The sequence below is a fragment of the Saimiri boliviensis genome, chromosome 9 (assembly GCF_048565385.1).
Source record: "Saimiri boliviensis isolate mSaiBol1 chromosome 9, mSaiBol1.pri, whole genome shotgun sequence".
Classification (NCBI taxonomy): domain Eukaryota; kingdom Metazoa; phylum Chordata; class Mammalia; order Primates; family Cebidae; genus Saimiri; species Saimiri boliviensis.
Genome location: NC_133457.1, coordinates 45,761,489 through 45,774,594, shown reverse-complemented (window position 1 = coordinate 45,774,594; position 13,106 = coordinate 45,761,489). Strand labels below are relative to the sequence as shown.

The window sequence follows — 13,106 nt, the reverse complement described above, 5'->3', positions numbered from 1 at the left end:
ATGTTTGTATAAATATGAAAATTTCACATATGTGTTTGTATAAATATAAAAATTGTTCAGGAAATAACTAAAAACAAGGTTAAAAGATAACTTGCAGCACGTAAAGTCAGAATTAATTTTCTTAATAACAAATGGGCTTTTCTAAATTTGTAAGAAAAAGACAATCGCCCAAAACAAAAATATGCAAAGAACGTGAATAGGAATTTCACAAAAAGAAGACATTCAAATGGCTAGTAGATAACTTGAAACCCAAGCTGTACGTATAGGAGAGTGAGAAAGTCGGAGTTGAATAGTGATTACCTGGAAGAAGCAAAAGAGCCCTTTGGTGGGAAGATAGTGCTTTGTTATGAACCTCCTTTAGGACCTACTTAGAGGTTCAGTTATGTGAACAGTAATTTATTATTATCATTACTTGACTTGAACATAACTTGACACCATGTCACTTACCCTAAACGCCTATGCAAAAGAGGCTTGGTTTTAGCAAAGCCACATGTCCCTCTAGGACCTTTCTCACAACTTCCTCAAATTGGGAAAGAATGCCAGACTCCAAGAGCAACTTTCTCCCCTTAGAGGTGACATGCAGGAATTCCCTTAGCTGACATCTTGAGGGCTATTTTGCAGGTATTCCAAAATAAAGATCTTAAATGATAACAAAAATGCATTGCCAATTGAATTCAAATTCTGTCTTTTAAATGCCAGAGCCCTTTTTGTCAAACAAACTCTTATGTAGAACTCTGAGATATGAAGCAGGTCTAGCAGAGCTTAGTTTAGGCAGAGGTGGGTCCTGCCTGCTTTGCTTTCTTCTGGCCTCTTGTGGGAGCCCCTCTCTCCCTCTGTCGCCTGTAGCCCCCTGGACACAATAGAAACATCATGACTTAGAGGAAAGAGGAATTTCCAACCTTAAACATCAGGTCAGAGTATTGAGCGAGCTCCATAAAAAACAATGTGTAACTTGCTTTCATTAATTTTCCCCAAATGTGCAAATCAAAAGCATTTCATTGCTTAAGTAAATGGTCTAGATTGCTTTTAAAAACTGTTGCTTAATATTTACAGCATTAATGCTAAGGACTTTGTAATAGCGTTTGTACAGATTTCAAGGAGGAACAAACACACTTAAGATTTTCTCAATATTTTTATGAGTAATACGGGAATAATAATTAAAGTGTCCTCATGGTAGCTTTTTTTTGATACAGTGACAGAAGTAAAGTAAGGTACATGAAACATAGGACTCAAAGTTCGGGTTTTGCCTCTGAGGTTGAAATACCAAGGTGCTTTAGGAGGCACTGCAGCTGAATAAAGGAAGTGCAGTAAAACATATGAAAATGACTTATAAATAGAGATGCAGAGGGAAGGTACAGGGAGAGCCGAGAACACATCCTGTGTGTGTGCCTGCAACTAGCTTTGTGTGGGTAATGAACACCTGTATTCAACCAAATAAATAAGTCAAAAAGATAATTTAGACTTCAGTTTACTACTGAAGCAAATAATCAGGGGGAAAAAACCTATGCACAATATAAGGCTGCAGGTGCATGGGTACAGGCGGGTGGGCACAGGCTGGTGGGGACAGGCAGAGAGTCACACAGGAGGACAGGCACAGGAAGGAGGGCGCAGGCTGGTGGACACAGGAAGCTCACCAAGGCATAATTGGAACGTCTGGGCAGTCTGTGCAGAACAAGACGTCTCTATGGTCAGAGCAGCATAACACCATGGGCTCACTTCTTTTTTTACGCCCTACCTGTCAGGCCCCTGAATCTCCTATAAAACCAGTAATTCTGTAATTCAGGAAGCCAAGCCTCCCAAGCCTAATATGCAGCTTCTGCAATGTAAAATGATTGCTGTGCCAACACGGGGGCCGCTTCCCACATCTGTGCCTGCGCCGCTAGGTAGGGGTTTTGCATTTATGCCCAGAAGAGCCTCGTTGGCTGTCAGCAGCTAGTTAGAGTGGAATAAATCAAAAGGCAAAATTTTAGCTGCTAATTTCCCAATGCCAAAGATTGAAAAGTAATAGGATACTCAAAGAAAGTTGCCCCGAGAAAACCCATGGGAAAATGAATCATAATTTTTTTCTGCTATACAGCGTATTTCAGGTGCTCATTTCACTAAGTGTGTGGGTAAGGTGTGAATGTGGCATCTGTGTGCCTAAAAACTCATGAATATGACCCACTTATTGTAATAGGCGGAAGTGCTGGAACTAAAGCACTGTGTTTCTGCTAAGATGGCCAGACACAATATTCAGAAATATTGGACCACTGCCCGTCAAACCTAAGAGGAACCTGGAATTGTACTCATTCTCTCCTCTCAGATGGAGTGATCCTCACTGAGTATGTTACTAATCCTTGGAAAACAACATGAACATACTTTGAAGGCACTCAAGATCCCATTTACTTTGCCCTGGGCCAAAGCAAGGTTCATGACTCCTCAGAGAAACTGAAAGGTCTCAGAAGGTGTCAAGAAAAAGTGTAGAGGTGTCGAGGGGGATTATAGGGGTTTAAAAGGGTTTCTCAACAGAGGCACTACTAGCGTTTTGGATAACATGATTCTTCCTTGGGCAGATTTATTTTCAGCATTGTGAGGTGTCTGGGACCCTTAACCATGGGACACTGACTGCAAGTAGCACTCCACAGTCATTGCAACCATCCAAATGTTTGCCATGATTCCGAATGCCCCAGGGGAGTTGGTACCACCTCTGGTAGAGAGCTACTGAATAACTGCATTTAGGGAGCAGTACAGGGGTCTCCCAACATAGGACGAAATTTGGGAGTTGGCCCACAACAGTTACTCAGGAGCTATTAGCCCAGATGGCTGCTGAGACACAATTGAGTATTAAGCTTTTGCTTTATAGAGTGTATAAAATGTTTATCGTGTCCATTCTTCAGCTAAAGCTTTCAGTTCAGTTTGGTTTGTTTTTATGACTCTTCATTTCAGCTGCCTTGAATATACGACTGACATTAGGTTTATCTGAATCGCTGTCATTGTTGTCGCTACGTTGTAAACACCAAATGTGAAGCTCACTGTGTTCTTCTGGCTTTGGGGGCTTCTAAACTCTTTGTATCTGTGGCTTTGCTCATCTGTATTGGAAAGAACATGAATGAGGCAATTTTTTTTTACTTTGTGCATGTCTGATTTTCAGATATACCCAGGAGGAAAATAAGAGTAAAAGTTCATATTTGAAAATGGTATGTCCAATCAAAGTATGGCTTATTTCTTCATGTTCTGCCAAGCTAAAATGATCTTAGTTGCATATGATTTCATGGGCTATAGACCACCAATTTTACATAATTTAAGCTTGAGAGACTTACACTAATGCGTTTTACCTCTAAATTATGGATTAGGGAAGGTATCAGGGGAAATGGGTAAGGGTTGTATAAAGGAGTAAGAGAAGAATTAGACAGGTAAAAAAAAAATGGGGGAAAATATATTAAGAGAGAAAAATTGATTCTTCGAGCAATCAAAACTAAGACGCTCATTGTTACCTGGGCCACGGTTAAGTGTTTTAAACACTTTATTGGGTTTTATGATTAACAAAAAAGTTTGCTAACAACTTCTTTGAAGGTTGCTGGTTTGTTTTATTACAAAATCGACATAAGCAATACAAGAAAAGGAAAGTCTCAGTTTCCTCTCCCCTCTTCTGTCAAAATTGCTTTTCCTTTTCTAAACTCCTCTCACCATTTCTCACTTGCAACCTCACCATGGCCTCTCCCAAAGTCCTAAGTAAGAGGCCATCATTCACGAGTATTTCCCAAACTTACATTATGAAATAAAACATTTGCGTTGCCTGGTAAATATACAGACCACGAGGCTTATCCGACTGAAATTCAAATTTAGCTGCTCTGACTGGGGCCTGGATCTAGGTGACTTGTATTTTCATGTACGTTTGGGAAATGCAAAATAGTATTCTTCAACCTTTCTTTGATAAAGACATAAATGACAAGAAAGCACAAAGAGAAGGCGCAATGCTGAAAAGAAGCTCACGAATTTTAAGTCTATGACCTTTTCATGGGCCCAAGAAAAAGTAACTTTTTTTACTTATAAAATGTTTTTGTATTCCAACAACTTATGCAACAGGTAGAAATTTCTAGAGTACAACAAAAACATCCCTGCCCATACGTTTTAATGAAAAACTTCCCTCCAAAAAATCTGCCACGATTATCGATGACCGTGTTACTTTTTGAAGGAAAAATGCAAATTTACTTTATCAACGTTCGAAAACATCTTGGAACTTAAATGGAAGATTAATGGCGTACATGAGGTGCAATATTTAATTTCTGAAACTTCAAACTTGTAGCCTCGCTCACAACTATTTAAATAGAGTTTAGACACTTTGGGTTTTTCGTAGCACTTGCAAATGTTCATGTCTCAAGAGATAATGAAATAATGTAATTAAAGTCCACAGGTGAGTGTAAAGCAATTAAAAACAAATTTATTTTAAGAAATCAATAATATTAGTTCCTATTACTGAGTGCCTGACACGCCAAGCACTATACTCACTGAGTTCTCATTATTTCACTTATTCCACGTAAGGACCCTGCAAAGGATTATCAGCTCTGAAAGGAAGAGAAACATGATTCCCAGAGGGACTAAATATTGGCCCAAAGTCACAGAGACTTTTAGGAATTGGGTCACAAGTCAGTCTAAGCTAGTCTGTTGGTCTATGCATGGTCAATCTAATCCATAAAGTTTATCATCTGAACTGGGACTCTTGTGGCTGTGAAAAGAGGTGTTATTGATAATTACAGGAAAAGAGGTATAAAATGGATCTCTCCTGAGCAAAGTAGATATTTGATCACACTAGTGTGAACAGAGCTCATTTATTTAATCATCAGGCAAAATAAGCACGGAGGGCATAGGATTCAGTAGGGCCACGTTAAAATATTTGCTAGTTTTACAAATGGATCCAAAATGGAAAAGGAAAACTAAAAAATGAAACATAACAAAAAATTATGTTAACTTAGTCAATCAAAACTCAACTGAAGTCTTCTAGAATTGCATAAGAATTATATTTAATAAGTATGTTGGGTACATTTAAATATGTTCTATCTGATGTGTGGTAGAGTCCCCCAAAATCATTGAGCCGTGTAGTTCCCATTATTCCACTCCGCCTCCTGAAAAGCTGGGATTACAAACATGCAGCACCACGCCTAGCTAATTTTTGTATTTTCAGTAGAGATGGGGTTTCACCATGTTGCTCATGCTGGTCTCAAACTCCTGGCCTCAAGTGATCCACCTGCACTGGCCTCCCAAATGGCTGGGATTACAGGTGTGAGCCACCATACCTGGCCCTAAAAAACATTTTTTTTTTAAACCGTTTTTTGTTAAACACTGAATATGCTCTTAAGAAGAAATGTCAGTTTATAGAAATTATCATTTTATTTTAATCAAAGGCAACAATGATACATGCTCAGAAGCTTTTTATCAAATTGCTGTACTTGGTCAGAAAGAAAGTCATTTGATTTTATTTTTCCTTGCGTTTAGGCAACTTTTACATATCAAATCCTATTTTGTGCTAAAGGGATGTGACAGCAAAACTCTATTTAAATGACTAAATCGTTGATGGAACATAATATAAGAGTGGGGGGCGGAGAGACAGAAATTCTACAGAAATGTGTAGATTAAGTCACTGTTTATCCAAGTAGAAATGTCAGGATCTTGCTCTGTTTAAGATGCAGAGACCAGTGCACTGAGGTACAAAATTCCTTAGGACCTGTAGTCACCTTTCCCCTCAGCTCAAGTCCTGGCAACTACTCATCTCTTCTCTAGCCATTTGATTCTGCCTTTTCCAGAATGCCTCATAAATGGAAACATTTAGAAGGTCGCCTTTGAGTCTGGCTTCTTTCATTGAGCGTAATCTATCGGAGGTTCATCCATGTTGTGTTGGTAGTTTATTCCCCTGGATGGCTGAGTAGTATTCGATCATTTAGGTATACCACAGTTTGTTTATCCATTCTGTACCTGAAGCACATGTGTGTTGCTTTGAATAAAGTTACCGTCAACATACACATTTCTTTTTTCATTAAGACGATACAGCCAAAACACCAACTTAAAGAAGGAGAAGAAAAATATTCAATTCTTTCATTTGATTTGGAATTTTAAGAAAAATGTTCTAAATTCTTCATGACCAAACAATTGCCCAGAAGGTTAAATTGTGGAGTGTGACCCTTTCTACACAATGCAGTGGGAGATTTTGTTTTCTTTACTGCCTGGATCAACCAGTTTTCAATAAAGGGCAGCACTCTTGCTGTTTTTTTTTTCTATTCCAAAAGGAAAATGTGTAACTTGATGAAAAAACCGAGAAGTAAGATCATTTTACCTAAGACTAAATCAGGAAGAAAAAAAAAATGGAGAGATTTAGATGGTACCTGAACACAAACTAAGAAAGCTGTTATTTTCCCCTCTTTAAATTGTCAGGTGTTCTAAGGAATATGAAGGTGCTGAAGTACTTGTTTTGGCAAGTAGTAGTTTCTTCCTTAATGGGAGTGGAAATTGACTTTATGACACAGGATAATCAAAATTTCTGCAGTTTATGGCTATGGACAAAAGCAAGCTGTGTTGGAAGGGCAAATGTCTGGTACGTAGGATGTCTCATTTGGGACCAGAGACAAATTACGCAGACACATTTGGAAATACAAATAAAAAAGCTTCTATATTGTGGGCTAGCTTTTTTTTTGTTTTGTTTTGTTTTAATTTGGCAAGACATTCCACTTAGTACATGTTAAAGATGTAAAGCTAACCATTACCACGGGAAACTTTTTCTATAAGACTAAAACAATCACTTTCTTTTTTCACACTATCATATGTTTAGACCATAAGGAAATGCATTCTGTCAACAGCTGTTCATTTAATAACAACCTTCTTGGCTAACATGGAGCTTACACACTGGAGGATATGTCTTTAGCCAAATCCAAAACCCATTTCATCTCTACATGTTGTGAGCTGCATGTGTAAAGAAAAATTCAGTTCATACTTACAGGCAGAATAATTCAGTTCATATTTATGGTCGGATATGAAGTTCAGAGATAAGAATGTTCATTAGACTTCAAGAAGTACTTATATGAGACATATTGTTGAGCTCTTTTATCAACAGAAACAGATGAAATCCACTTTTCCACTGAAGAATATACTTACACAAAAATTGAAACTAAAAGGAAAACAGATGTAAATCTATATGAGACTTTGTGATCTAACATGGTTCTGATGACCTTAAAATCACTCCCAACCGTAATGCTTTAGTTATGAAGATAAATACCAGAAAAATTAATAAGCAAATAAAGGAATTTCATGCCTTCTCACATGTCTAATTTTTCACATCTGCAGAAGTTGGCATTCAAGACTCTAGGTTGGCTTTTCTCAAATAGTGAACCAGCCTCACCCTTTGAGGATTGTGGCTACTTTCTCCGGAGTACAGTGAGGCAGGGAAAACTCGGCCTTCTAGATCGCCACGGCATTGGGGCACCCTCTCAGAAGCGGGAGGCACACGGAAAGGCCGTCAAAGTCTGAATCACCTTGAGATGCTAATACTTCTCTTGGACCGAAATGCTCCCAGTTAAGTTCTCCCCTTGATGCTGTTCATGCCTTAAATGCTGGCCGCTGCCTTGATACACCATGTGTCTCCACTTGGCCTCAGAAACTCGAAGATGACCCCAAACTACAAAAAAAGGAAGAGAAAGAGAGAGAAAGAAAAAGAAAAAAGGAAAGACAGAAAAAGGGAAGGAAAAAAGAAAGGGAAGGAAAGAGGGAAGGAAGAAAGGCAGGAAGGAGGGAAGGGAGAAGTGGGGAAGAGAGGAGGGGGAAGGGAGGAAGGGAGGAAGGCAGGAAAGGGGGAAGGGAGAAGTGGGGAAGAGAGGAGGGGGAAGGGAGGAAGGGAGGAAGGAAAAGAAGAAAGCAAGCAAGCAAGAGAAAAAGAAAGTAAAAAAGCGAAAAAGATAACTTTAGGAGGGAAGGAGGTATAGAAGTCCCAGTGATAGTTTTGGGTGCCAGGTACAAGCATGAACATTGCACACCAGCTTTTTCCATGAACTAGATTTCAATATCCCACTCAGCGAAACCCTCCTCAAGTTGACACAGAAAGTGGGACCTGTTGGGAACCCGGATTATGTGGGAGGAAAGTAGAAAGCAAATTAGTTTTTGTGATTGTTCCAGAAAAAACTATACTGGAAGAAAGCCCCAGCAGCGACCCCAACCCATCTGTGTTACCAGTCTGCAATAAGAAATTTATGGAAATCCTCAGTTTCCATCTAGAAACTTTTATAGCAACCTTAACAGATTAACTTTACTACTGAACTTAAGAATAAACAAAATTGGGCTTGTCATTTTATTTCATTTTGCTAGTAATTGATTTTTACTGTATTTTACTAAAGTATTAGTTTATAATGCATTGGGGAAAAAAAACTGATCCTTCCCGAAAGAGTTTGAAAAACTCTTTGTATTTTATTATATTTTTTTGAGACAGAGTCGCACTCCATCACCCAGGCTGGAGTGCAGTGGCGTGATATTGGCTCACTGCAATCTCTGCCTCCCAGATTCAGACGATTCCCATGCCTCCACCTCCTGAAAAGCTGGGATTACAAACATACAGCACCACGCCCAGCTCATGTTTGTATTTTTAGTAGAGACGGGGTTTCACCGTGTTGCTCATGCTGGTCTCAAACTCCTGGCCTCAGGTGATCCACCCGCGTTGGCCTCCCAAATGGCTAGGATTACAGGTGGGAGCCTGTACCCTGCCCTGAAAAACACTTTGTATTCTTTTAAAAACTCGTCTTGATAAACACTGAATATGCTCTTAAGAAGAAATGTCATTTTATAGAAATTATCATTTTATTTTAATCAAAGGCAACAATGATGCACGGTCAGAAGCTTTTTATCAAATTGCTGTGCTTGGTCAGAAAGAAAGTCACTGGATTTTATTTTTCTTTGGGTTTAAGCAACTTTTACATATCAAATTCTATTTTGTGCTATAGCGATGTGACAGCAAAACTCTATTTAAATGACTAAATCATTGATGGAACATAATATAAGAGTGGGGGCGAAGAGACAGGAATTCAACAGAAATGTGTAGATTAAGTCACTGTTTATCCAAACAGAAATGTCAGGATCTTCCTCCATTTACGATGCAGACACCAGTGCACTGAAGCACAAGGAAAGAATTTGATTTACAATTTAAAGGAAACACAGCAGTAAAATAATTGAGAGCTGGAAAGCAATCTCACTCTGGCCAAATTGCTTTCCTCTATGTGTGCCCTACTTAGGAGTGATATTTAGATACCTGCATTTAGTTCATGCATATTTTCCTTCTCCTGTGACCATGCCATCCTGTCAGATGGGGACTGTTTCTCTGCTGTGATCGGCGAAAAGGAATATCCAAATTACCTAGCATTGGATTATGCCCGAAGCTTCATAAATAGAAAATGGTTGATTTTTTTTTTTTTTTTTTTTTTTTTTTTTTTTTGTAAAGTGCAAAGGTGATAAGCTGACTGTTAGTGAGAACGTGCTTGGTCCCTAAATTGCCAAGATGTGGATTCCTTCCAAATCAGCCTTAATTTGAGTTTATGGGACTCAGACATGTGAAAGAACATTGCAAATTGTAAATAACTGGTAAAATATTCATTAAAAACAACGATTACCAGCAGAATAGTTCATGAGAGAGATCTGATGAATATCAGCTTTGGTGTTGCTTATTACTTTCTTTCCCATGAAGTATTCATAGACAGCGGAGACCTTCCTTTTTTGCCTGCTGGTAAACACCTCTAGGAATTAATCTTATAGTTCATAGACGCATAAATAAAAGTGCGTTGTACGGTCAAACCTTTGCTTAGCTAGTTCTCTGAGTCATATATTTAGTTATGACTTCATAATCTCAGAAAGTCAGTGACAAAATTTGTCCTAGAAGTTCGGTTTTCATTCCCTGTGTTTTGCCCATGGAAATTCATCCATGTGCTTTACGTAAGAGCAAGAATTTAAACATCCAAAGTATCTTTATATTAAAACATCCGAGGTGCCCTCTTCCTTTACCTTTTCTTGTTCACATTAGAAAATATGTCTGGCTTCCTCACAAGAAATACAAACGCGACAGATTCATTTTAATAATTGCCTCATGTGAGCCTCAGATACATTATGTGCTAACATCAAAATTCTAATGCTCTCCAAAGATAAGGCATAAAATACCATTTTAGAAGAAAAAAAGAAGTATTAAAAAGTAAACAGGAATAGACTATGCAAATCAGGCCTGAGCCAAGAACATGCCTGTTTTGAATTTAAAATTGGCTATAAGGCAGAGCCAGTTTACACCCTGGGTACCTGGAGGACGATGGAGATGAATACAAAGAGAATTTTGATTTCAAAAACAAGAACCACAGAACCGCAAGCTGTAAGCTCCAGAAGTGATCGTTTGCGGCCCTTCCAGCCAGACGTGTGGTCCATGTAGACCAGATCTTCCTAATCTTGATTTAGAACTGTTAGTATTATTGTCTTTTTCCCACAGTTTACATTCCGAGGGCCACTTGTTCTTTGAATTAAAAACAAATGTACTTTCATCATGAACCTAAGCCAAAGCATGGTTCTCCCTTGCCCTGTGGCCACAGAGATTTTAAGGGCAGTACAGTATGGTGGGTTAGAGGTTTAAATTACATGTGAGTGTGCACATCAACATGTGTATATACACACGCCCACACACCCCCAGGCTTATGCATGAAGCCCCATTCATATCTACATACGCATGAGAAGCCCTCCTACCTAAGGTGAGGAGGACTAGTCAGTTAAAGCACATATGCTTAGAAAATAATGTAATGCATACATGATGTGGAATATTTTCCCATTTAATATTTGTATATTTGTATTTAAAATTTTAACGTTATATTTGTACATCAGTGTACATTTATGTTACCATCTTTTTCTGGAAAGGTTTTTTCCATCTAGTGACGATTTCCAAATACTTCTCAAAAGCAAGTGAAGCTTTTCTTAAGGAGAGGTCTGATGACTAGAGGACCCTCCACTGTTCTTGCATAAACTACGTTATTCGAGAATCACCTATCTTAGGCAGCTCAGCTTTCTTCAAGTGGAGTTAGTACTCAAACACCTGTGTAGTGATCTCAGCACAGCATCGGTCTGGATTCTCGAAAGCTTTTACAGTTCTCTTACTCCACCTAATGTGACCACAGTGATGCTTCACCATCCCTCTTCATCTGGTCTTTCCAAAAAACTCAACTTAGTTTTTGTACGAATCACTTTTTTGGCATTCATCTGTCTTTGTCTTACATGTTATTCTACTAGATTTTACAATTCTAATGACAAATACTACTTGCATAAATGGATTTGGAAGAAAACTCAACCAATGCATACAAATTCATGGATTTCAAGCAGCTATGTATGAATATAGTAGAGAGTTAACTGCCTAGCTTCCAGCTTTCAGCATCAACTGGACATTTGTCACTCTTTTTAGGCAAATGGAGGCTGTTGTTTAATTATCTTTTTCTAAACTCTAGAAAGCTCAGAATAAAATGTGCCACACATATCCAGAAATGTGTAGAACCTGATCGCCCATGCCTCTTTCACTAACTTGACCTCCAACATCATCTTTTTCTACACTTTTTCTTTGACACCCATATATATTCTTTCCGTATATTGTTACACTAGAAGAAACTTCCAATCTTTTGCTACAATGGTAATGTGATTTTGCTGAATAGGGTGTTTGTTTTGTTATTGTAGGCACTGTGTAGTCCATGTTTTGCGAGGCCTATGTTCTAAAATGAGCACATATGGGAAAAAAAATGTATTGAGTTAAAATGACCCTTGAACATCCCTTGAGAAGGGTCTGTGGTTAAGCCCAACACATAATATCTTCAGAGGTCTAACACACTCAATTCTTCCATCAGTTCTGGAGCAGATTAAGATTGTGGTGAGTGTCAGATGAAGTAGTTTGACTTGCTGACAAAATGTGGGCATGTTCAAAAACTGGAGTGGGTTGGGATTGTCACACCATGAGAGAGAGGACTCATGGGAACCAAGATTCATGACCCTCACCTAAGGAGTTTAAAAGCACACTCTGCCTGGTGTTCTTTCTATATGCATTCCTCCCATCTGGAGAAATAAGTCTCACTTTCCTTAGAAGGCAAGCATAGAAACTCATTATCTTCTCTTTCCACATACTCGCATAGGACACACTCAAAAAGTTTTCAGAGTTAAAATAAAATTCAAATGGAAGAACTTTGCTTGTATTTCCAAGATAGTAAACGTGCATTCTTAATATTTTAACTTAGTATATCAAAAATGAACTTTATTATTTTGAAAGTTTATAATTTAGCTCTTTGGTGGTCATACTACTGATTAGAAAATGGACTGATTTTCCCATGTGGTTCTTAAATTAGACTAGTTTCTTCAAACATTAAACTTTTAGAAAAATCTGTGTATCTGGATTATCAGAGCCTGAACGTCCCATGTCAGCTACAGATCTTTAAAATATGGGCTTTCTATGTTTTTATTACGACATTTACATCTCTTAGAGGCAGTGTTTATATTTCATATATGAGAATAATATCTAACTTTCATTTTTTTCTAGGAAGTTTAGCCATAAATTTTCAAAGCACAATAATTGATGAAAAATACAAGTTCTATTAATTAAGTAGTAAACTGTTAGTCTTCAAAAATAGAAACACACATAATACCCACATTTTTTCTTGGTAGACAACAGGAAGGTTTTATTTTTTCTTCCATCTATGACTAACTTTCTTTATTCAAGATACCTGAACTGGGGTGTTTTTTAGTTAAGACAAATTTGGGAATGAGACTGTAATCCCTGTGGACACCCGATTTGTTTTTAATGAGGCAGCATTGAGTAATGATTTATGCTTAAGAGTATGGGCTTAGGGAGAAAATGTCTGGGACCTTGAGATATTTACTTAATCTCCATGTGCCTGTTTTCTCGACCATAAATGGGCATAGGAGTAGTATCTTCTTCACGGTTATTCTGAAGACTAATTAATATGTCTAAAGCACTTGAATCAGTACTCATGTGTCGTAAGTCCTCCATAAATTATTATTATTAGTGTCAACTTCGTGTGCATGAGAATGGGATCGACACCAGTGGATTCCCAGTAAATGTCAAATGGCTGGTGAAG

At 38.2% G+C, this 13,106-nt stretch overlaps 1 protein-coding gene across 7 annotated transcripts in view; it reads left to right on the top strand.

Moving 5' to 3' along the window:
- The window catches only part of GADL1 (glutamate decarboxylase like 1), a 160,346-nt gene that overhangs the window by 144,673 nt on the left and 2,567 nt on the right, over positions 1-13,106 (top strand). The gene's annotated exons all lie outside the window — the stretch shown is intronic.